The sequence below is a fragment of the Candoia aspera genome, chromosome 2, assembly GCF_035149785.1.
Source record: "Candoia aspera isolate rCanAsp1 chromosome 2, rCanAsp1.hap2, whole genome shotgun sequence".
NCBI lineage: Eukaryota > Metazoa > Chordata > Lepidosauria > Squamata > Boidae > Candoia > Candoia aspera.
Window position 1 is genome coordinate 236,115,366 of NC_086154.1, and position 23,069 is coordinate 236,138,434.

A 23,069-nucleotide genomic window follows, 5' to 3' on the forward strand; every position below is an offset into this window, starting at 1 on the left:
CTGAACAAGTCCCTGCAGTTTTCTCAGCAAGGTTTTTCAGAAGTGGTTTGCCATTGCCACCTTCCTAGGGCTGAGAGTGACCAGCCCAAGGTCACCCAGCTGGCTTCGTGTCTGAGGTAGAATTAGAACTCACAGTCCTTGCTTTCTAACCTGGTGACTTTAATCACTACACCAAATTGTCGCTCTTGCAAATACTTTTGCAATTTGATATTTCAGTTCATGGGCTTTACTAATTCAGGATCTCTAAAACTTACAGCAAGAGATTCCTATTGAAAGCAACTCTCCATAAAATAAACATGGTGTCATCAAAAGTTTTCACTTGATAAATTACATATTTCTCTGCTCTGTTATTCACAGAAATAATTTTGCTAGCCCTTAATGACTAGGTTCACACATCATGTTTTGATAACCATAGTTCATTTAGTCAACTGCAACGATCTGGGTCTTACAACATGCTAAACCAAGACTAAGCAAATCACATTATGGCTTAACAGGATGTTCAAAGCCAGCCTATATGTATGAAAAAGAAGGTCATTAATCCAATTGTGGGCCCTATATTTCGGTCTGAGATTTGCCCTCCCTGTTCTTTTTGAGTTGCTTGAAGAGAGAGAAAAAACTATTCTATGCTGGCCTTGTTTGAATGCTCTCTGCTTTTGGCCAAGTTGAGGCATTTTGGAGAACACAAAAGAAGTCTGTTCCAGAAAGCTAGTGGCATGCCTGATTAACTAGCCTGCTTTTTAAAACCTGCAATTAAAGCTTTAGTTGATTAATCATACTGACAGTTTAACATCTCTCTTAATTAGTAATATTTTGAGGAAAATCAGTTTCCTTGAAGCATTTTTAATCAATGCCAGTGGATGGTTCATTCAGTTTATCTCTGGAATCATAATTCCTTCAGGTATATGTTTGAACTACAGCCTTGCAGATCCACCAAACTGTCCTCGCATAAAGACTGTTATCAGAACACTGTTCCAGTACATCTGTCACCCTGACTCCCAAAATGACAGCTCTCCCATTTATAAAAAACTACATTAAAAACTAAACAAGATCTAGACATTAGGTTTCGAAGTGAGGTATCTCACTTGAGCACAGAGTTCTTTAACCTGCCACACCTACATGAGTTGGATTGCAATTGACATTATCTCAAGTCAGTGTGGAATGGAAATGATGAGAGATAACAGTCTAATATATCCAGAGAGTGCTAAGTTAGGGAAGGCTACTCTGGCCCATCTTTCAAGCTAATATCCTCATCATTTTGTGTAAAATGATTTCCCTTGTATATTAGTCTGTAGATGACTCACAGTGCTGGCCTGGCAGAGTTTTGTCTCACTGGGAGGACATTTTGCTAAAATAGAGATTGGACATTAAATGAACCAACCAGGTGGCAATCCTACAGTTTACCTGAAACTTCTCTTCCAGGAATTTGCTGCTGAACTTAATGATTGCAACCACTGCTGTAGGCAATTGGGGCACAGTATTAAGTAAAGTTACTCAAGGTCACTGGCAAGATTTTCTGGTGTTACCAGTTTTACAAACGTCCTTATTTAAGAACATTTGCTCCATTTTCCACTCTTTCACATACCTTTAAAACAAAGCATATTGCTTCTCCCTCTCTCTCCCCCCTCCCTCCCCTCTTTGGATAACTGACTGAGGATAGCTTTTGAATGCAGGATCCTTGCCAAGGCCATCTGGGAGAGATTGTATGGCTTGACATCATCGCATGTACTGTCATACCTCTTTAGCAAGGAGCTGCTGAGGTCTGGGGCATTGGTTTATGCTATGGGTTTATGACATATTTTTGGTTATCCTTATATATATCCTAGAAATGTTTTAATGCTTCCTTGCAGATGCCCCTGAAATGGTGTTGTAAACATTAAGATGAACACAAATTGAATATCAAGTCTTTGGGTACCTGTGGAGTGAAACTTACCATGTGCTTTGTAGGGTTCAAGGGATCACACACCACTGGCTCTACTCCATTTCTTCATTACTTTCTCCAGCTTTAGCTTTAACAAAGCCATTGTCAGGCAGCTGTTCTCATAGCTCAGTTTTTAAAAAAAAAAAATTCTTATAACAATGGATGAAAAATAACAGGAAAGAGATATTCAGTAAGTAAACTCAATAATTCCACTTCGCAATCAGTATTCCAGCCATCTCCAACCTGAGACCTTCCTGATCGATTGGACTTTCATTCCTGTATTTCCCTGCTAGCATAACAGAGAGCTGAAAAATTCAGGGAAGTGATGTTCAGTGCATTTGAAAGGCAGAAATTTGAGAAAGGCTAGTTTAGTCCTACATGAGGAGGAAAATTCTACACAGAGTTATTTATACCTATAAAGCCACTTTGCCAGCTGAGCACTTTTATACCTTTTGCCACTTTGTCCAGCTGAGCATTTTCTAAAGCGTTTTAAGAACTGTCATGGCTGGTGTTGGAGTGCTACTCATCATTAGATCAATAGACATTTAGCTGCAACAAGAAAATATCCAAGTATCTTATCAGCCATGGAAATCAGCTATTTCACCACTGATGACACAGCAAAGCAGAGAGGTTATAACCTCATGTATTAGACTGCCAATGACCTCATTGTCTATAATGGACAATGAGATCATTGATGGTATTTCACATGTTACATTATCGTCTATGCAAATTACCTTACATTTGGCTCTTGAGATGCAGTAGGGAATTACTGGTGCTCTCTGAACCACTGTTCAGATGGGGGCCAATTAATGTGACCTTGAGCTTGATAACACACAATCTAAAATGCAAATAGGACTCTCCATTTTATGGCAAAGAAAACCCTAACTGTCCATTTTATCTATCTCTGATTTCATTTCTGGTACTTAATCCATTTTCATTTTTGTGTGAAATCTTTAGGTAGGAGATTCTCTAGATGGCCTAGCGTATTCTATATATTTTGAGGACTGGTAGTTTTCTGACACAGTAGCCATTCGCTTACGTTCTTTGCAGTTGTGAGTAAAGATTATGGAATCATGGACAGATTTCTCTTCTGTTTTTTTCAAGTAAAATGTTGCAACCTTCATCTAAACCTTCACCGAGGTTTGATTCATCAAGCTGTCATCAGACTTCTAAAGTGCTGCTATTTCTTTGATTTCAGCTCAGCCTGATTGTCAAAGTGGATAAGTGAATCAAAGCTCTCCAGAGTAATTTAAACTCTCCACAAATTTTGTTCCTAATAGAATTTCCCTTTTTTAAAAAAGGAAATGCTTTTACACTGCAAATATTTGGTTTAAATGGGTTTTCCTTTCCAGGTTTATGCATTTTAGAAAAAAGTTATGAAATGATACAATCTTTTTGTTTGGATGATACCTCAGCAATTGTCAGCTTTTCTTTCCCTGCAAATAATCTTTCTGGACAATAGATTTTAAAGTTTAAACTCAGCAATGCTCCTTTACCTCTGAAACAAGGCAATAAACATCTTAAATATAAAATAATGATGTAATAAAAATGTTAATTGATATTCAATGTTGACTAAAAGAAATTTGTCAATTACAATATATGAAAAAGGCCCAGCTTAGGAATGACCTTCTGAGAATCTCTTTCTTCCTTCTTTCAAACTGTGGGCGCTTTTATATGAATGTACTAAAATGTAATTTCACATTTAAAAATGTGTTATCATAGAAACTTACCTGTGTATGATAAAGTCATTCTTGCCGTTTTCTATGGCTACATTGGATTCTAGGAAAAAATAATTAACCTATCATTCATTCTGATGTGAATGAGGTCCTACAACCTTGGACTTCTTTAGTACATTTATGAAGAATTTGGAAGTTTCCATTTTTAAATAATTACATTGTGTTAGGTTGTACAAACCTTGCAAACTTTCATTCATCTTAATGATGCTTAATTTGCAAGAAGCCAACTTTAAACCATGGTTTGTAAAGTTGGTTTCTTTTCACAGAACTGTGATGAAAAGATTCATCACAATTTTAGTAGTAGTAGTAAGTAAGTTGTGCATACTTAATAAGGGAAATTAGAGTTTATTAAATTATCCTTCCAGTTGTGCTGAAGGAGAAGCAGGAAGCATATAGGCCTGTGAGGTGCTAGTCTCATCTGTATCCAAATAAATCTTGATTTATGTGACAGCCAGATCCAACTTGCGCAATGGGCAGCTGCTCCTCAGACTCTCTTACATTGGCTTTCTGGGTCTTTTGATGGAAAAAGCAATATTTAATATCTAAAAGAGCCAGTTTGGTGTAGTGGTTAAGGCATTAGGCTAGAAACTGGGAGGCCATGAGTTCTAGTCCTGCCTTAGGCACAAAGCCAGCTGGGTGACCTTGGGCCAGTCACTTTCTCTCAGCCCTAGGAAGGGGGCAATGGCAAACCACTTCTGAAAAACCTCGCCAAGGAAACTGCAGGGACTTGTCCAGGCAGTCTCTGAGAATCGGACACGATTGAATGGATTAAAAAAAAATCACTAAACGTTGCATGTTACTAACTGTGCCTGATTAGGGGTGGATCAGTATGCACAGTATATTGGGAGCAGTACAAAATCAGTGGCCCTCCCCAATGGGGGAAAAGGTCAATTATCAGGAGAGGTTTTTTTAGGATTAAAAGCACAGATGAAAGGATCAGAGCAGGAAAACCATAAAGGGGAATTTTGGAGGACAACCTTGTAATTCATTTGCCTGTATCATTTGATACAAAGGGCTAAGAAAACAGGATCTAATTTTTTGTATCCTCATCCAGAGAGAATAATTTTCTGTGAGTCTGAGGACAGATATACAAAAGTATACTAGATTACAGACTTCTTTTGACATATTTCTCTATTGTTACAATAAGGGCTACAATGCCAGGTTCACATTTGTACCAGTTCCCAGCTGTCTTAATACCATGGTTTTCAGAGTTTGATTTAAAGCATTAAGCAAGGAAACAGAGCAAGATCTGGCACAACTTAACAAGCCAGGAGCAAAGGATATTGGATGTATTATAGGCTGATGATTTAATCATGGTAAAAGCTTGCTCATAAAGTTGGAGCAACTGTAGCTTTAAATACATGCACCTATTTAACCTAGGCTAGGAATGCATGACAGCCTGAGTGGCATGAGAATCAAGACCCCAAGATTTAGGAATGGATAATTTTGCTAATTTGTATTCTTATTTTCCTGACACCAAACCTATTCTGTCCTATTTCTCCATCGCTTTGCAAAAGTGTTTTTAAAATGTCTGCAGAAAGTTGTATGCATTTTCCTGTGCATTTTTCTCAATATGCATTGTAGTCATGACACATTGGGGAAGTCTGTCTTAGCAGGCAATCTACAGCTATCTTTTAGATTCCTCCTCCTCCTCCTCCTCCTTTTGCAAAATAAAATAAAATGTCTATATCATGTTTCTTAAAGAGATGGACACATGGGTTAGGTAAAGATCTTTCAGAGAAGCATTTGGTTATAAATAGAGAATGAAACCGAATATGAAGCCATTACAATTTTCTCCTACCTCACTCATTTAATTACAGAAATGCAATAAAGGCCATAATTTGAATGTTAGCCCTCATGACACAATGTGCTTTAATATGATACAATACCCACAAACAGGGCATTAGGTAGATTAGTGTAGAGCAGAGCAATTCAATTAGAAATGAAGTGACCTTTTTACTGCTTTGTATTTCCAAACACTAAGAACAACTTTGCCCATATCAACCCCCTTAGTTATCTCTGCTTTACTGCTGTTTTTCAAACATTATCTAAATTAAAGTGTCTTTTCTGTACTGCAGATGGATCTCGATGGATTTAACCTTTCAGTGGGGAAAAGCCCTTCCTTGGCTCATTGCTCAAAATGTTAGACAGTATAATGAGGTAGTCCACCTATGGCATGTGATAAAATGATAGCTCATATTAATCTAATGGATACCACTTGATCTACTCAGTCTTAACATTGAAGGGTGGAATTCTGTGAATATGTTTTTGCTGAAGAAACAAGTTCGTCAGTGAAATCAGAATTGTTGATTTTCATCACTCATGAATAGGTTGGGATGCTCTGAGAGAGATTAGGAGAAGATCTTTAAGGAGGGAAGAAGAAAGCTTTCCCTTACCCAGCACTGGATCCTGTCCTAGGCCAATTTCTCAGATGAAGATGCTCCACAACAATGTTTATGCTTTAGTGTAACTGGTAATGCTGTCAATGTGATTTCAGAGATCCTGAGACTTTGGCTAGACAGGATGATGGAAGAAGAAAGAGCGAGCACGTTGCCCTGTCCTGGCAGACCCAATGTCTTGACAAAACATATGCTTAGTCAAGGAATCTTATCACTACCATGGATGTAGGAAGCCTAGCTGTCTTATTCCGTACAAGGGACTGTATAGTTCCTGAGAACTGCTGTTTGCCGACTTCTATACTGCAGCCATTATGGCCAATTATCTTTCAGGAAAACCTTCAAAAAAGGAAAGAACAGCTTGGAGCATCATTGGCAGAAAATGATGGCTACTGTGTAGTTTATGGCTGGTTCTTTCATAGTGGACAGGGCATACTAAACTTGTCATTAGTTAATTAAAGGTTTTGTCTCCTGACCTGATGACTTCATCCTTGCAGGGTTTTTCCATAGCCTCAGAAGCATGTGATTTTTCTTTTCTTCTTCACCTCCCTGTTGCCTGATGCAATAAGCAGGCATGATTGAAACATTTGATCACTGGTTTGCTGATTGTGTGACTTGCCAAGTCTGACTGACCCTGCCTAGCAGAAGAAGCTGCTCTGCTGACCTTGTGAGTTTATGAGCAACATTCTTGTATGGAGCCACGCAAGAGTCAATCTTAGTCTGTGAGTCAGCTGATAAGGCTGTCTCCACTGCTCTCCTGATATAGGTATTCTGAAAGGCTCCTGGGGGGTAAATTCTTAATCTTCTTTGTACTTCATTGTAATTGTCACTTTGCTTACCAGAGAACAAGGGAGCAGTGATCCATATCTAAAAGCTGTGGATGGATTACTGCAGTTTTCTGGTGTCTGTAATTAAAGGGATGTCTCTTAGCAGTGGATTTTTCCAAACTGACAAGGTTTGAAAGGACTTTAAAATGTTCAAATTTGGGAAGCCATTTGGGAAACATCTTTTATTCTGGTGGGCAGAGTACCCATTGATTGAAAAATGCACTTGTTCTAAGAACAAAGGATAAATAAATAAAATAGAATCATATTCAAAGTCCATGGTGGGTATCATCTTGATGTCAGAAGTAAGAGTGCAGTGCAGTGAAAGAAGAGTGATTCTGACAATTATTTTCAGCACAGTAGATTGGCTTCCTTTCTTAGTTGGGAGCCTCCATCCTACTGTGAGCCACTGAGAACCTCAAAGCAAAACATGGGGCCCCAAAGTGATGTTTACCAGTTGGATTGTTTAAAGGTTCAACAGACTCTATTGGATTGAGAATCCTGTGAGTATCATTATATTACTTTCAGTGCAAACTACTACTATGTGGGATTCTATCCTTTGTCATTCTTTCTTCATAGAATTTAGTAAGGATTTTGTCACCTAGCTCAGAATATAATAAATGAAGTACAATTCTATGAAATGGGCTAGCACATCATTTTTAAAGAAGTAGTGCTTTTGAGTATGTGTTGGTAGGGCTTTTACTGTTCTTTGATTTGGATTAACTAGCTGCCAAGGAACCTTCTATCATGACCTCTTTTTTTCCAGTGTCTTCTAATATTTCACTGCCCCAAAGCAAACACTGCCCACTTAGTTTTTGTCAAAGGAATACCACTGTCAGTAGGTCCCTGCCCTTGTCGGTTTCTTAGGATTGGGTTTCCCATCAGTTGTGCAAGTGAATCCTGAGATGTTCACACATCCATTGCAAAGAACACTACTGCAGCTGATGCCCCACAGAAAAGGCAGGTTCTCAGGGAACCTCACCTGCCAGCGTTTCCTCACTCAACTCAAAAGCTAGAATTACCTAGGAAAAGATGCTTGTGTTTTCAGAGCAATGAATGGCTATGCAAGAATGCCAGAAAATGGGAAAAACTTTTAAAAAGCTGCATTTCAAAGCTATTTTATAAAGCTCTGATAATTTAAAAAAGCTAAGGCCATTAATAACTTTATTTTTTACTCTTTAGGCCTTACTCATCTTTACACTTTGTATATGGTTAATAACAGCACATAACCGGTACATTTGTTTTCAGAGATATAGAATGGCCTTTTAAAGAAATAGTCAAAGTGCTGGGCCATATGGAGCCTGCATGAAGTATGAATTTATGGAAAAATCCTTGAGAAGGGCCAAAGCAATAGGATAATGGAGACCTTGAAGATGATCACTCCTTTTTGCCCAGGACAGTGGCTGAGCTTGAGGTATCAGTTGTGCTAGGGAGAGAAAAAATGTGTTTTTTACACCTAGTAGAAATGCTACCTTGAGAAAAAGAAGATAATGAAATGCAAACAATGTCAGACTTCCATCTCTGCTGCTTCCTAGACCTTGTACTTGATCTGAGAAAGAGAAAGTATTTCATGTGTTCATAATCACTTGAATGACTTCTGCTTACTCCTTACACTTGTGCTAATCGAAACAGACCCTTAATGCAGTTGAAGGAAAAACATCCATCACATGCTTTACATACAGAAAGTCTCAGCTTCAGTTCCTGCTCACCAGTTAGAAGGATTAGCTATGCCAGGGACATTGAAAAGGCACTTCTAGTCAGACCAGATATGACTGTCTAGCACAGTGTTTCTCCACCTTGGCAACTTGAAGATGTGTGGACGTCAACTCCCAGAATTCCCCAGCCAGCTGGCTGGGGAATTCTGGGAGTTGACGTCCACACATCTTCAAGTTGCCAAGGTGGAGAAACAGTGGTCTAGTTGGACACAGCTTGATGCGATATAAGGTAGCTTCTTGTATAAGTGAGAAGCATAAGATGCTAAATCTGCTTTCAAATCATGCCTCTGCTAGCATAGCTACCCAGGAAGAGGACAGAAGAATTTTTCTCTCATCTCAAGTAGGGATGTGAAAGATGTAGGGTTTGGGGTGGGTGGGTGTTTGTTTTGTTTCTTTTTTGTTTTTTTCCTAGAGGATTTATGGTAGGATGAATGCAAATAGCACTGAAGCCTGGTTAACATTCATCCTTCCTGCGGTGGAAAAAATCCAGCTCATTTTTGAAAACGTACAAGACGGACCAGTCCCTTGGCCTTCTCTTTCTGGTTGCAGCAAAATGTTCTGCTTGGCTGTGGACTGAACCGTTCGGGCAGGCTGCTCTCCTTTCGCAACACTTCTTGGGCTGATCATGGGACCACATAACGCAGCACAGAGAAGCAGCCAACCTATATCAAGAGTTCCTCCTGTGCTATAAGGATAGGCAATGTTTTTGTTATTAAAAAAAAAGGAAAAGGCAAAAACATGCACTTCGTAAATGTTTAAGGTGACTGAGGGTCTTGTTTTCTTTGTTATGGTACCAAAACCATTTCCCCCTCTTGGATACCGAGCGGTGGCGGCTGCTTCTTTGTGCTGCTCCTTGGAATGACTACTATGTGAGCATTAGATGTGGCTGGGGCCACCTTTTGCAATTCACAAAGCATGTTGGATCTATTATTATTTTTATTTTTGCTGGTGTTATTTTTAGAAAAGACAGAACCCTAACCAAACTATGTTTTCTGCTAGCATTTGTCCTGCCATGAATCTCTTTTGCTCCCAGAACGACCTGTGGCAGAATTTTTTTGCATCCCTAACATGTATAGGATTCCACTGTTACTGTATGATCCCCTAAGCACTTAGCCATTCATTAAGTTTTAGTTTATTTCTCTTCAGGCCACATGGATTGGGTGCTTGGAGCACAGGATCTGCCCATTTTGCAAATTCCTGCCGTTATATTTATTTGGCAACATGCTATAAACAAGAGAAATGGTAACGCTGTATCAGCAACAGATGTTCAGTATAAAAATGTCAGGATGAAGGACGAGACTGTTATAGAAATGCCTGAAATTAGGGCAATGCCATTTATGCAGGCAGGAGTTATGAGAATGTTGCCTGGTGCTTTCTCTGTTGCCTTCTGGATCCTTGAGTGTGTCTGTGGATGGAGATGTTTTTGCTGCACATTCACACATTTCATCTGACTTGGTTTCCATTCCTTGCACCAGCTGCAAAATATAGGAATGTTTTGCTCTCTCAAAGTGGTTTAGAAAACTATTCCATAATTTCCCCCCCCCTAAGTGTTTTGTTAACTTCCATAGTAAATATGTGAGATGTTATCAACACCCCCTGTAACAAAGCTGGCACTGAAAGTATCTTCACCGAAAAGTTCATGAACTCTTCTTTCTCTTCTGTCAAAAGCGTCACCTTGGTTCGATATAATATGCTGAATTCACTGTGGGCAGCTGGCCTTCTTTTCTCTTGATTTACATTAAAATAATGATGCGTTGAGACAACTGTGCAAGTAGAGAGGAAACTTAATTTTTCTCCTCTCCCAGGGGTCCCTAGTTTTGGAATATTTACTGTCCATCCTTCTGGTGACATCATTTGTTGAAATTCCAAGCCTCTGTTGAGACTCATAAACCGGATAGACCTGGGAGACTGCATTTAGCCCCACGGGATGGAGATTTCTACCCTGGAATACAAGTTTGCTCTCTTTCCCACCAAATCCAGCAAAATATGCTTCAGTTTAATTTTAAATATTTGCCAAAATATTCTTGAAGTTTCTTTAGCAGGATATTCTCTCTCTCCAGATATTATACAATGGAGTTGTATTATACAATTTTGAATAGAACATTTAAATTAAATTAAATTAATTAAATATATACTTGTATTATACAATTGATCTTGGAAGTAATGTGCAGGACATAGGAACTGTGGCATATTTGAGGCCAAAATCACTCATAATTTAACATAATCATCAGCTTATATGTCCCTCAGGAAGTCTTTGTTGGTGTCATGTTCATCGTTCCAATGGTTTGCATACATCGTAACATTTTGCATGTCATGTTTCTGATCCGTGTTTATCACCTGCGGGGTGGAGAATTCCAGCCCTGCCAGGCTGTTATCTTGGTGTTACCCTGAAGGAATGTGTGTTTGGGTTATGACATGTTTTCAAGGTTAATTTCCCAGTCAGATGTGTGACGCTTGCCGATGCTGGGAGGGGGTGGTTGTGATGTTGGGGTGGGGGTGGGATCGGTTTGGAGGCGAGGGTTTTTAGTTTGTATTTGGCGCGCTTTTGCTTATTCTCAGCTTTCTTCGTATTTGCATCCTATCCTTTCAATAAATCAGTTTTACTCACTAAACTCTGGTGAGACTGACTTCGTTGGGATAAGGCAATCATTACATAAAGCTGAGAATCATCAAAGAAATCTACCCCGCTAGCCCCTAGCCTGGTTACCTGTGACGGGGAGCGCTAGCGATGTCTCTACTACGAGAAGCTGAGTGGATTGAAGAGGAACCGGACACCACGACGGTGCAGGTGGCCCGGAGTGCCCGTGTGGAGAGGGCGGCCTGCCGGGAACAGCTGGGGCTACAACCCGGCGAGCAGGTGGTAACGTCAGAAATGACGGGTACGTCAAGGGCCGAATATAGAACAGGGGACGAGGATGAGGACTCCGCTGTAGGGGACGCCCAAGAGGTCCAGAGACCAGGACCTCCGTTGTCACCTACAGTGGTAGTGGTAATCGGTGCGGCTGAAGAATCGGTCACCCCCGCGTGAATGAAGGCTTTGGAGGAGAAGTTAGAGTCTTTGGCGGTGATGCTAAGGGAAAACGGTGGGAAGTCGGGGTCGGCTGAGGGAAGATGAAAGGGCGCTAGGGATCAGAGCACTAACCCGGAGTCACCACCCCCATCTCCGTGGAGAAGAGGTCGGACTCGGTTCCAACAGTCAGCGACAGGGAGGAGGACCCTAGACGTGACTGGAACAGCCGAACAGCTGGAGGCAGTGAGACCCCCCCCCTTTCCTGTGAAGTTTGACGGCGATCCTACGAAGCTGTCTTTCTTCATTACCAATGCTAATAGCTACATGGAGAATTGGGAGCAGAGCTTCCACTCTGAGAGGGGGAAAATCAATGCCATTGCAAATAGGCTGAAGGGGAGGGCGGCAGATTGGTACGTCCAGCTGTGTCAAGCAGAGGCCCCAGAGCTAGAGGACTTCGAGGAGTTCCTGTGGGCGCTAAAACAACACTTTGAGGACCCTCTGGCACAAGAAAGGGTGAAACGGGCTCTGAAGAATCTGGCCCAAGGGTCGCTTTCAGTGGCAGACTACGCATTAGAATTCAAAGCACTGGCCGGAAAAGTTGAGGATTGGTCCCAGTCCACCCTAGTAGAGCTGTTTAAAGATGGGCTGGAAACTGAGGTCCTTCGGTGGGCTCTGGGGCGTGATGACCCAAAGACTTTGTATGGGTGGATTCAACTAGCGGGCAGCGCTGAAAACGCCCTGGAAATCTTCACACATCATAAGGCGGCGAAGCAAGGCAAAACCATCAAGAGCGCCCGCGCTCCGATCTCTTTGGGTCGACCCAGCCAGCGTGCGTGGGAAGAGGAGAGGGAGCGTCGCTTTGCTAAAGGGCAATGTCTGTGCTGCGGGAAGGAAGGGCACCGGGCGGCGGCGTGCCCAAAAAGACGAGCCGAGGATCGCCCTGCTAAACCGGCTGGGAAATTGCCATCCCTACCAAGGAAGATGAAAGCCGCCCTGGCTGAGGCGGAACCTGACGGCAGCCCCTTCTTTGGAGAGGAGGGGGAACAGGAGACCGATGAGCCGGCGGGAAATGCCAGCCACCTGCTTTGAAGGGCGCCGTGGGGCAGGTGGAAGAAGAAGAAGATGGGCGCAACCATGTTTCGGTGAGTGGGGATTTCCCTACCCTGACCGTTAGAGTGAAGTTGGGGTCCAGCACCCGGACCATAGAACTGTGGGCCATGATTGATTCGGGGTGTTCACGGTCCTTGATGCACCCCGACGTGGTTACGGTGTTGGGGTTACCCACGTTCCCTTTAAAGCGGCCAATGATCTTTACCCAGTTGGACGGGACAATGGCAGGGGGGAAACCAGTTACCCACTCTACCGGGATGGTTGCTTTGCAAATGGGCAGCCATTGGGAAAAATTACCATTTATTGTGGCACCGGTAGGGGGACCTTTGGTCATCTTGGGGATGCCCTGGTTTGTACGGGAAAATCCCTCCATTAACTGGGTGCATCGAACGGTGACGTTCGCAGATGGATTTTATAAAGCCCCTGCGAAAGACCAACTAGATGACAACGAGGTGGGACGGGCAGCAACCACTTCTCTGCAAGTCCTTGAGCCGCTGGAAGGGCTACCGGAGCAATACCAGGACTTTGCAGATGTGTTTGGCGAAAAAGAGGCAGACCGGCTGCCGCCTCATCGCAAAACTGACTGTGCCATAGAATTTGTTCCCAATGTAAAATTGCCTAGTCCAAAAATTTATTCTATGACCCAGAAGGAGCTGGCAACACTACGAGAGTTCATTGACAAAAATCTAGCTAGGGGTTTCATTGAACCGGCCAGCTCTCCAGTGGGCGCACCTGTACTGTTTCAACCAAAGAAGGATGGCACTTTGAGACTGTGTACAGATTTCCGTGGGCTCAATGCAGTATCGATATTAAATAAATATCCTTTGCCCCTGATAAAGGACATGCTAACACATCTGGCAAAGGGGAAAATATTCTCTAAACTGGACTTGAGGGAGGCATATTTCCGTATTCGCATACGGGACGGGGATGAATGGAAAACTGTGTTTAATTGTCCTTTGGGGGCTTTTCAATATAAAGTACTACCATTTGGGCTGGCGGGGGCGCCAGGGGTTTTTATGCAACTTATCAATGAGGTCTTGCATGACCACCTATTTAAAGGGGTATTGGTATATTTAGATGATGTTTTAATATATACTGAAATGATGGAGGAACATGTATATCTAGTCAGACAAGTTCTGAGCAAACTGAGAAAGGCAGAATTGTATGCTAAACTATCAAAATGTGCATTTCATAAGTTGCAAATTGATTACCTGGGCTATAGGATTTCCGATAAAGGAATTGAAATGGATCCCGCTAAAATTGAAGCCATTTTGGCATGGGAGCCGCCATGCACACGTAAGCAGCTCCAAAGTCGTCTTGGATTCGTGAATTTTTATCGGCCCTTCATCCAGGGGTTCGCGGAAATCGCGCTACCCCTCACTGAGTTGCTCAAAACTAAAAGTTTGGGGGACACACGGAGGGTGAGAAATCCAGGAGCGCTGCTGAAATGGACACCCGCATGCCAGAGGGCTTTTCAGACCCTTAAACAGCTATTTACGTCCGAACCCATTCTGCAGCATCCTGATCCTGACAAACCATTTGTGGTACAGGTGGACGCTTCTGATTTCTCAATTGGAGCTCTGTTAATGCAAAGGGACAACCTTGGACAGTTAAAGCCATGTGCTTACCTCTCCCGTAAATTTTCAGAGACAGAAAGGAGATGGCACGTTTGGGAGAAAGAGGCTTTTGCTGTCAAAGCTGCTTTGGAAAGCTGGCGTCACTTATTGGAGGGGGCTACCCACCCATTTGAAGTTTGGACTGATCATAAAAACCTGGAGGCACTGACAGCCTCTTGTAAACTGAGCCCAAAACAAATTAGATGGGCTCAATTCTTTAGTCGTTTTGACTTTAAACTGAAATTTATACCGGGGAAAACCAACTTCCTGGCTGATGCACTTTCGCGCCAGCCTCAGGATGCCAGTACGGTGCCAGATCTAGTAGGAACTCTCTGGACAGAGCCCCAAATGAGTCTGGCAGCTGTGACTCGCAGCCAAACCCGAGCGCAACGTTCAGACGCTTCAGTTTCACCTCGGTTGCCTGTTCCCTCAGACTTGCAACAACAGTTTCTTTCCGAGCTGAAAACTGACACTTGGTTGCAAGCAAACCTCAACGAAGTTACTTTTAAACAAGCTTTTGCATGGAAGCATGATCGCCTCTATGTACCTGAGACATTGTGCAAAACCATTCTGTCCCGATCCCATGACGACAGAATGGCTGGACATTTTGGGTTTGGGAAGACCCTTCATCTGGTTAGACGCCAATTCTGGTGGCCAACACTCCAGCGCGACATCAAAGAATACGTCAATTCCTGCCCAATATGTGCTGCTTCTAAACGAAAAGTGGGAAAGCCCCAGGGGTTGTTACAACCAGTGGCTAATCCTTCCCGCCCGTGGGAGGAGATCTCTATGGACTTCATTGTTGATTTACCTCCTAGCCAGAGAAAACTGTCATTTGGGTGGTGAAAGATTTTTTCTCTAAACAAGCCCATTTCATCCCATGTACCTCCATCCCATCTGCACAACAGCCAGCCCGCCTCTTCATTGTACACATGTACAAAATTCACGGATGCCCCGCCCGCTTGGTGACGGACAGAGGTACACAATTCACGTCCACGTTTTGGCGGGAATTTATGGAATTACTGGGGACTAACCAAGCATTGTCCACTGCGTTGCATCCGGAGACTGACGGAAATACGGAGGCGGTCAATTCTACCCTTGAGCAATATCTCCGTGCTTTTGTCAATTATCAGCAAGATGATTGGGTCGACCTCCTACCGTTTGCAGAAGTTGCCTACAACAATGCTGTTCATCAAAGCACTGGCCAGGTGCCATTCCATACCGTTTTTGGCCGTGACTTTGTCCCGATCCCAGAACTGCCTCAACCAGCCTTCCCCCCATCTTCACCTGCTGATTGGGCTACACGTCTGGCAGCTGCCTGGCCAACAATACAACGGGCGCTTGCTGATGCTCAAGCCACTTACAAACGACATGCAGATTCCAAACGATCCACCTCGCCACTTTTCCAAGTGGGGATGAGGTGTATCTTTCCACCAAGTTTATCAAGTCTACATAACCATCAAAAAAGTTAGCACCTAAGTTTATTGGTCCTTTTCCTATTATTGCTCGAATTAATCCTGTTACTTTTAAACTAGATTTGCCTGCAAATCTTAAACGTTTACACCCTGTCTTTCATTGCAGCCTGCTTAAGCCTTTCCACGAATCAGCCCGCTGGCATCCACAACCTCCACCCCCTGCACCTATCATGATTGATGGTCAACAACACTTTGAAGTCCGAGAAATCCTGGATTCCCGACGATGTCGTTCTGTCTTACAATACCTGGTTTGCTGGAAACATTTCCCTCATCCTGAGTGGGTTGCTGCCCATGGTGTTCACTCCCCTATTCTAGTTACCCATTTCCACGCTGCTTATCCTGCTAAGCCTGCTCTGTGAGGTCATTTCTTTGCTTTAAGGGGGGCGGTATGTCATGTTCATCATTCCAATGGTTTGCATACATCGTAACGTTTCGCATGTCATGTTTCTGATCCGTGTTTATCACCTGCGGGGTGGAGAATTCCAGCCCTGCCAGGCTGTTATCTTGGTGTTACCCTGAAGGAATGTGTGTTTGGGTTATGACATGTTTTCAAGGTTAATTTCCCAGTCAGATGTGTGACGCTTGCCGATGCTGGGAGGGGATGGTTGTGATGTTGGGGTGGGGGCGGGATCGGTTTGGAGGCGAGGGTTTTTAGTTTGTATTTGGCGCACTTTTGCTTATTCTCAGCTTTCTTCGTATTTGCATCCTATCCTTTCAATAAATCAGTTTTACTCACTAAACTCTGGTGAGACTGACTTCGTTGGGATAAGGCAATCATTACAGTTGGTGGACACTTGAAATAAAGCTTTTTCAGTAGTAACACTCTAGCTGTGGAATTCCCTCTCATTGGGGTTGGAAAAAATGAATTGCTGGATAGGAAAATGGAATGGCCAGTTGGAGGGAAATAGAGCTGGAAAACTCTACAACGGATTGCATTTAGCCTTCATGTTTCAGGATCAGAATACAATTAACAGTTACTTGAGAGCAACCACAGGAGAAGATGGTTGTCTTCATCTCCTGCTTGTGAGTGCCTAGTAATCACTACAGTTAAATCTGCTTTGGCCAACTGATGCCCATTATATGAGATATTATAGAAATTATCAATCCCAACATTTGTGGAGATGCCAGCTTGGCCAAGGCTGACTTAGATGGACAGTTAATCTTATTCAGCAAGGGTCTCCCTATATTAATCTTCTTCCAGTCATTTTGTGATTATTTTGTCCAGCTCTGTGGCCTATATATTTTCATGGAAAGATCAGGAGGACTTTAAGATTCTAGGCATCTTTGTCCTGATCCTGGCTGCCTAAAACCATAGAGGCAGTAAAAGTTCTATCCTTTAGTAAGTGGGGGATAGCAACAAAGATGGCAATTGATTTGACAGTGGTTGGAAACACTGTACAGTACAGGAATAGATGGGTCTTTGGTTTGATCTAGTGTTTTTTTTCACATTATAGGGTGATAGGCTCCTGTAGCAAAAGCAATTAGCCTTGCAACCCTTTAAAGATTAACATTTATTGTGGTGTAGTTACTTCTATTCATCAGATGCATCAGGCATTATCTTCACTTCCAAAGAAGTGCTCAGTTTAATTAATTTTTTTTTAATTGCTGGATTTGGCTCCATTTCTTCTGCTGTATATTCATGTGTGTGTTGACAACATTTGCTACTGAAATGGACTCTAGTCAACAAGAACTTATGCTGACTTTAAGGTGCCATAAAACTCTTCATTGTTTTATGAATCCTTCCTGGCTCCTTTGAATGATGCCAGCTGCTTACTTCATTTCCTGAAGTATTTGCAGCTAAGGAAACTCTGCAGTCTGAGAAAGAAAGTTTGGAAAGCAGAGCTCTGCTGTTGGCTTTCTTCGTCTTCCCAATGCAAGGATCAATGGCTTGAGCTACTGTGGTTCAAATAGGCCTGTCAGATGAGTTGGAAAGGCCCTGGTTGTAGGGCCAGGAGCTCCTGCAGGGAAGCAGAAGCTCCTGCAGAAAGGATGTTAGAAAATGTGCATGTAGATTAATATGATAGATATGAGTGCAAATTGAGGTCATTTCAGTAATGGATACAGGAACTTTTCTTAGACCAGAGCAAATGATCTGCAGCAGGTTGTTGCTAGCTGACAGTGGCTGTCCAGGATCTCAGAGATTCTTTATGTCACCATCTTAGGGCAGGAATGAAACATGGGACCTTCTGCCCTACAAAGCATTCGTTCTGTCACTAAACTATGGATGAAGCTGTCCATTTGTCCTTCTTCACAGAGGACAGTTCTATGGTTGAAGGTGTCCTGGTGAATTATAAAGACCTTAAGAAGGAAGAAGAAGAAGGACCTTAAAGTAGCCTATCAACAGATTGCACTTAAACAGGTATTCTAATGTGGTTAAAAATTTATTCCCTGTGCTTGACAAATTGTAGTTACCACTTCAATCTTTGGTATGTGTGTGTGTGTGTATGTATATAGTACCCCAGCTTTCATTTAGGGGTTTAAGGTAGTATACATAGCACATTTTTCCTGACAGCCCTGTGAGATTGGTTGGATGAGACTGAGCAATTGGTTCAAAGTCACCAAGTGAGTTTTCATGGCTGGTGGTGGTGAACTTGAATTTGGGTCACTGTGGTCCTAATCCAGCGCATACATTTCATACATGTCATTTTGATTTTGAGTTGGGATGATACATTTCTTCTTTCTTGGTAATACATAAGTAGCCTCCAATTCTTGTTGCTGTGTTGGTCATAGGTGCCAACTGGACCTTTGTGACCAGGAAACCACTGCATTGGATGACAGGGGTGCAGGGAGCCATGCAGGAAACTTCTGGGGTCTAATAATCTTCACTTAGAAGTGGTACCTGGAATTATGTGTTAAGTCTGATCATAGGTGCTTCAAAAAACAAAGCAAAGAACCACTGGGGGAAAGATCCCAACAGAAAGCAGCTCTTGGAAGCATTTGATATGGTTCAGAAGAATTCCTACAGCTATCAGTACGATTTGGCAATATTTTGTTTCCAAATATATTTGCTAAACATTAACCAAGCCATTAACTCCGTAATCAGACCTTTCCATTCATACGGATCTTATGTACTCTGGACCTTAGAGTTAATGTGTCTTCATTTTACAGGAAAAAAGACTGGCTCACATAACCTTGCTTTTTCATGCTTCTTAGTAGGACCTTTTCTGTGCATTGCTTGGCAGGATACATGTCAGAGCTTTGATTACAGAAGGCTTACTTAACAGCTTCACCTCAGGTCTGAGGGTTCAGCCAATCTGATATGACTGCCTTTCTGTGTAGTGTGAGTCAGAGAATGAAGGAAGTGAAATTTTGCAACCAACATCACACTGGTTCCTATCCCCCAAATAAATTTTGAGGAAAGCTAATTTGAAGCAAAGAGCCAGTTTGGTGTAGTGGTTAAGGCATCAGTCTAGAAACTGGGAGACGGTGAGATCTAATCCTTCCTTAGGCACAAAGCCAGCTGGGTGACTTTGGGCCATCACTTTCTCTCAGCCCTAGGAAGGAGGCAATGGCAAACCACTTCTGAACAATCTTGCCAAAAAACCTGCAGGGACTTGTCCAGGCGGTCTCTAAGAATTGGACACAACTGAACAGATTAAAAAAAAAATTGAAGCCGGAAGCGAAGCAGAGTCTGGGGAAAATAATGTGCAGCCAGGCAGATGCTTACTGGAACATGTTCTAGATTACATTTTATGGGAATGTTTCTATTTTAGGGAGTAGGGTGAACAGTTATAAGGTGCTTATATTTATATTTGCAAGGAACTTGTACATATAACTGCAATATTCTTATCTCAGGAAATAGATCAGGTTTCTCAACTTTTTTGCAGCTGAGAACAGGACCGGGCTATAAACATATGAACAAGCATTTATAGATGCTGACATAGAATGTGTGAAAGCTGCTCTTTGTTCCACTGAAGGAAGCCATTATGCTGGTGAAAAAAGCTAACTGGATTCAACCCTATTGGCATAAGGTAGTGGGGAATTTGAGGGATATGTCAACAACCATGAATATATTGTGCACATTGTTCTTTTATTGAGAAAGCTGCATGTTTCATGGATGTTTGCTTAAGAGGATCAGAAATGAAGACATTTCAGTTACTTTTTTTCAAGGTTGCTTAGCAGATTAGCACACTACACGAACCTTCCAGACATTGGCAATTGTGCTGGTCAAGTCTTCATGCAGCAATGCAGAAATTACTAAGTATCAATCAAAACTGAAGTCATTTCCAAGGAGTAATTGGCTTGATGGGCTGTTCAGTGGGCAGTCATTCCCTCATTTAAGCTTCAGACAGCACTTCTGAGACAGACAAGCTACTAAAGAAAGCATGTTCTTTGAGTGAGCTGCAACCAGAAGCGGGGAACTTTCAGGAAATATTGGCTCTTGAGTGTTATTCTGTTGCAACATTCAAAAGCTGGCTAGGATTCAGCCATTTTTATCAGGCCTATCAAAATGCATCTATTGAGTCCTCCTCTTCGATGACAGTTAATACTAAAAAGGGGTGTACTTACAACAGAGCGTATGAGTGAAGAGACGGAATCCAGATTGTTGGCAAACTTTCCTAAAACTAGTTCAACAGGAGCCCATTTGAAGAGAGTGTTCAGGGCAGTTGATAGGCTTGACTCAGTGCACTATATACTGTAACACATTATGGAGAACATGCTAGGGCTTTTCTTGACTTCACCTAATTGCTAGTCAGAGCAGATGCAAGCTGATAAATTTGCTCTGCATCCTAGTTAATACTTGCTATAATGCCTTCTTTGGCTCCAAAGAGAAATCAGCCCTGAGACAGATCCCTCCCTTGACCTTCTGTTCCATCACTTTTGACCATGTGGCATGGCCAGCCTCCCAGTATATTTTTCTGGTAGCTCATGGATGGCACTTCCACTCAGCAATGGAAAACATCTCTAAATTTGGCTGCAGAGCTTGCCTGAGATTCATGCTTAGTAGATTGCTCAGCATGTGTGTTTTTAACAATGATCGAAGACAGGAAAACATATTAACAGCTTTTACAAGCTGATCTGAGAGGCTTGCAATTTCTTATACTTGTATGAGGGAACTTCAGACTTGTTTTTCACTAGAAACTCCAGTTCCACCAACTAGAATACTGTCAAAGTAGTGGTTCCAGAATTGAACCAATTGCTTAACACCACCCATAAGCCATATGCTGAGATGACCTCCATATGATATATTACAGATTAAGGATTCTAGCAACCTAATGTAGGGGAAGAACATGTTGCCATTATTAAACAGGTGGGGGTCATAAAGCCTTGCTGAAATCCATGTTCTACCAACAGATCTTGATCTGTCCTGGCTGATGTCCTTTGGCTGCCTCTATTAAACAGGTTTCGATGCTTTAGAGCAGTGTTTCTCAACCTTGGCAGCTTTAAGATGTGCGGCCTTCAACTCCCAGAATTCCCCAGCCAGCATGTTGGCTAGGGAATTCTGGGATTGAAGTCTACACATCTTAAAGCTGCCAAGGTTGAGAAACACTGCTTTAGAGACAACTGGGAAAAAAGACCAGTATAGAACTTGCTGAACAGAAGTAAGTGTATTCTGCAAAAGCTGGGAAAAAAGCAGTGGTCCTTCTGGTCAAAATACTTTCTGGCAAGATCAAGAACAACCCAGACTGGTGACCAGGTCTACCCTCAGTACTACTGTTTTTCTCCTGTACAGCCTGGCTGCTGCTTCTTCCTTCCTCTGTCACAGGATGGAGGCAGTCCTAATGGTTTGCCTCATGCACAGAGCTCATAATTTTTCACCACTTCTTTGGTATGCCGAGGTAATTTCTGTTTTAAGAGTTAGCAGGAAGAACTTTTTTGAATTTGTCTATTTTTTAGGTAATAGGCCTGGGCAGACAATTTGGGCCTTTCTAAATTCTCCCTCAAATCTATGAAATATATGAAACAGTCATGCATACATGCAATTCATTTAACTGATCTTTCATTAAGCTGTATAACAACCAGTAGGGGGAAAAAAAACCAGAATTTATCTTCCAGGCACCACCAGTGATTTCCTTGTTATATTGTCTGTGAGATGGGCAGCCATATAAATATTACTAAATAAATAAATAGCTGTGGTTTTTAAAATCCTATATATCTATATCAGTGTTTCTCAAACTCAGTAACTTTAAGACATGTGGACTTCAACTCCTAGAATTCTGGGAGTTGAAGTCCACATGTCTTAAAGTTACTGAGTTTGAGAAACACTTACCTATATCATAACGTTGATTGTGCTGGACTCCTGGGATAAGAAGGAACTCTGCTGGGGAAATTGCTCCTGCTTTCTTACCCTCATGTCTTGCTTGTGGACTTCTCATGGATGTTTAGCTGACCACAGTTGGAAGCAGCACACTAGGCTAGATAGTCCCTTGAATTGAACCAACAGGCTCTTCTTCTTTTGTTATGATCCCAAATTATGAGGATGTTTCTGTTAACATGAATTATATTTGCAGAAGGCTGGGATAGGTGATTATTCCATTCAGTTTAGTGCTCAGGCACAGCAGAACAGACTATCCAGATACAAATACATTTAGATCCTAAATGCAGTTCTTCTTCCTGTCTACCACTGAGTCTTGAGAAATTCACTAAAATGGTTTTTGGTTACATTAAATAGTTTTCCCTGTTTTGCCTCTAAGCAGTGGATCTTTCAGAGCTGTAGTAAAGATTGTGAAGCCATGCGTACGGAGGAGAAGGAAGAGGTATGGGGCAAGCTTGGCACAGTGACCATCAGGTTCATGTTGTAAGAACTGCAACTAATTACTGTATTTTTCAGTTTCACATTACAAGCACTTATTCTCTCAGTGTGAGTTTTGGTTTCAAATAAGTCTATCTGTTATGTCAAATTTGGCCTGCTTGGCCAAATTTTATATCAGTTTAAGATAGAAGCATAACTTCAGTTCCAGTTCATACATTTTATTTGCAACCATTGGCTTTAGCAAAAATCATTTAAAATCACAGCAATCCGTATCAATTCAGCCCTTCCCCTCTAACATTTGCAGGACTATCTATCAACACTTTCTTCCGTATGTTTCTTGCGGCCATTGCAAACAATGTGACTTGATTTGTTACATATTCACTCTCATCAGACAACAAGAAACAAATTTCTCCCTCATACGGATGTGAGGGTGATCTGGCTGCGACATCTGTCATCCCATTGATCGCCAGGGTAGAAGCATAACTTAGTTTAGCTGGTTTGAAGCTTCATCCTGAGTCTCTTGAAAGTTGGCAGAGATTTGCTGAAAAAGCCTTCAGTGTTCAGGCAAGACAAGC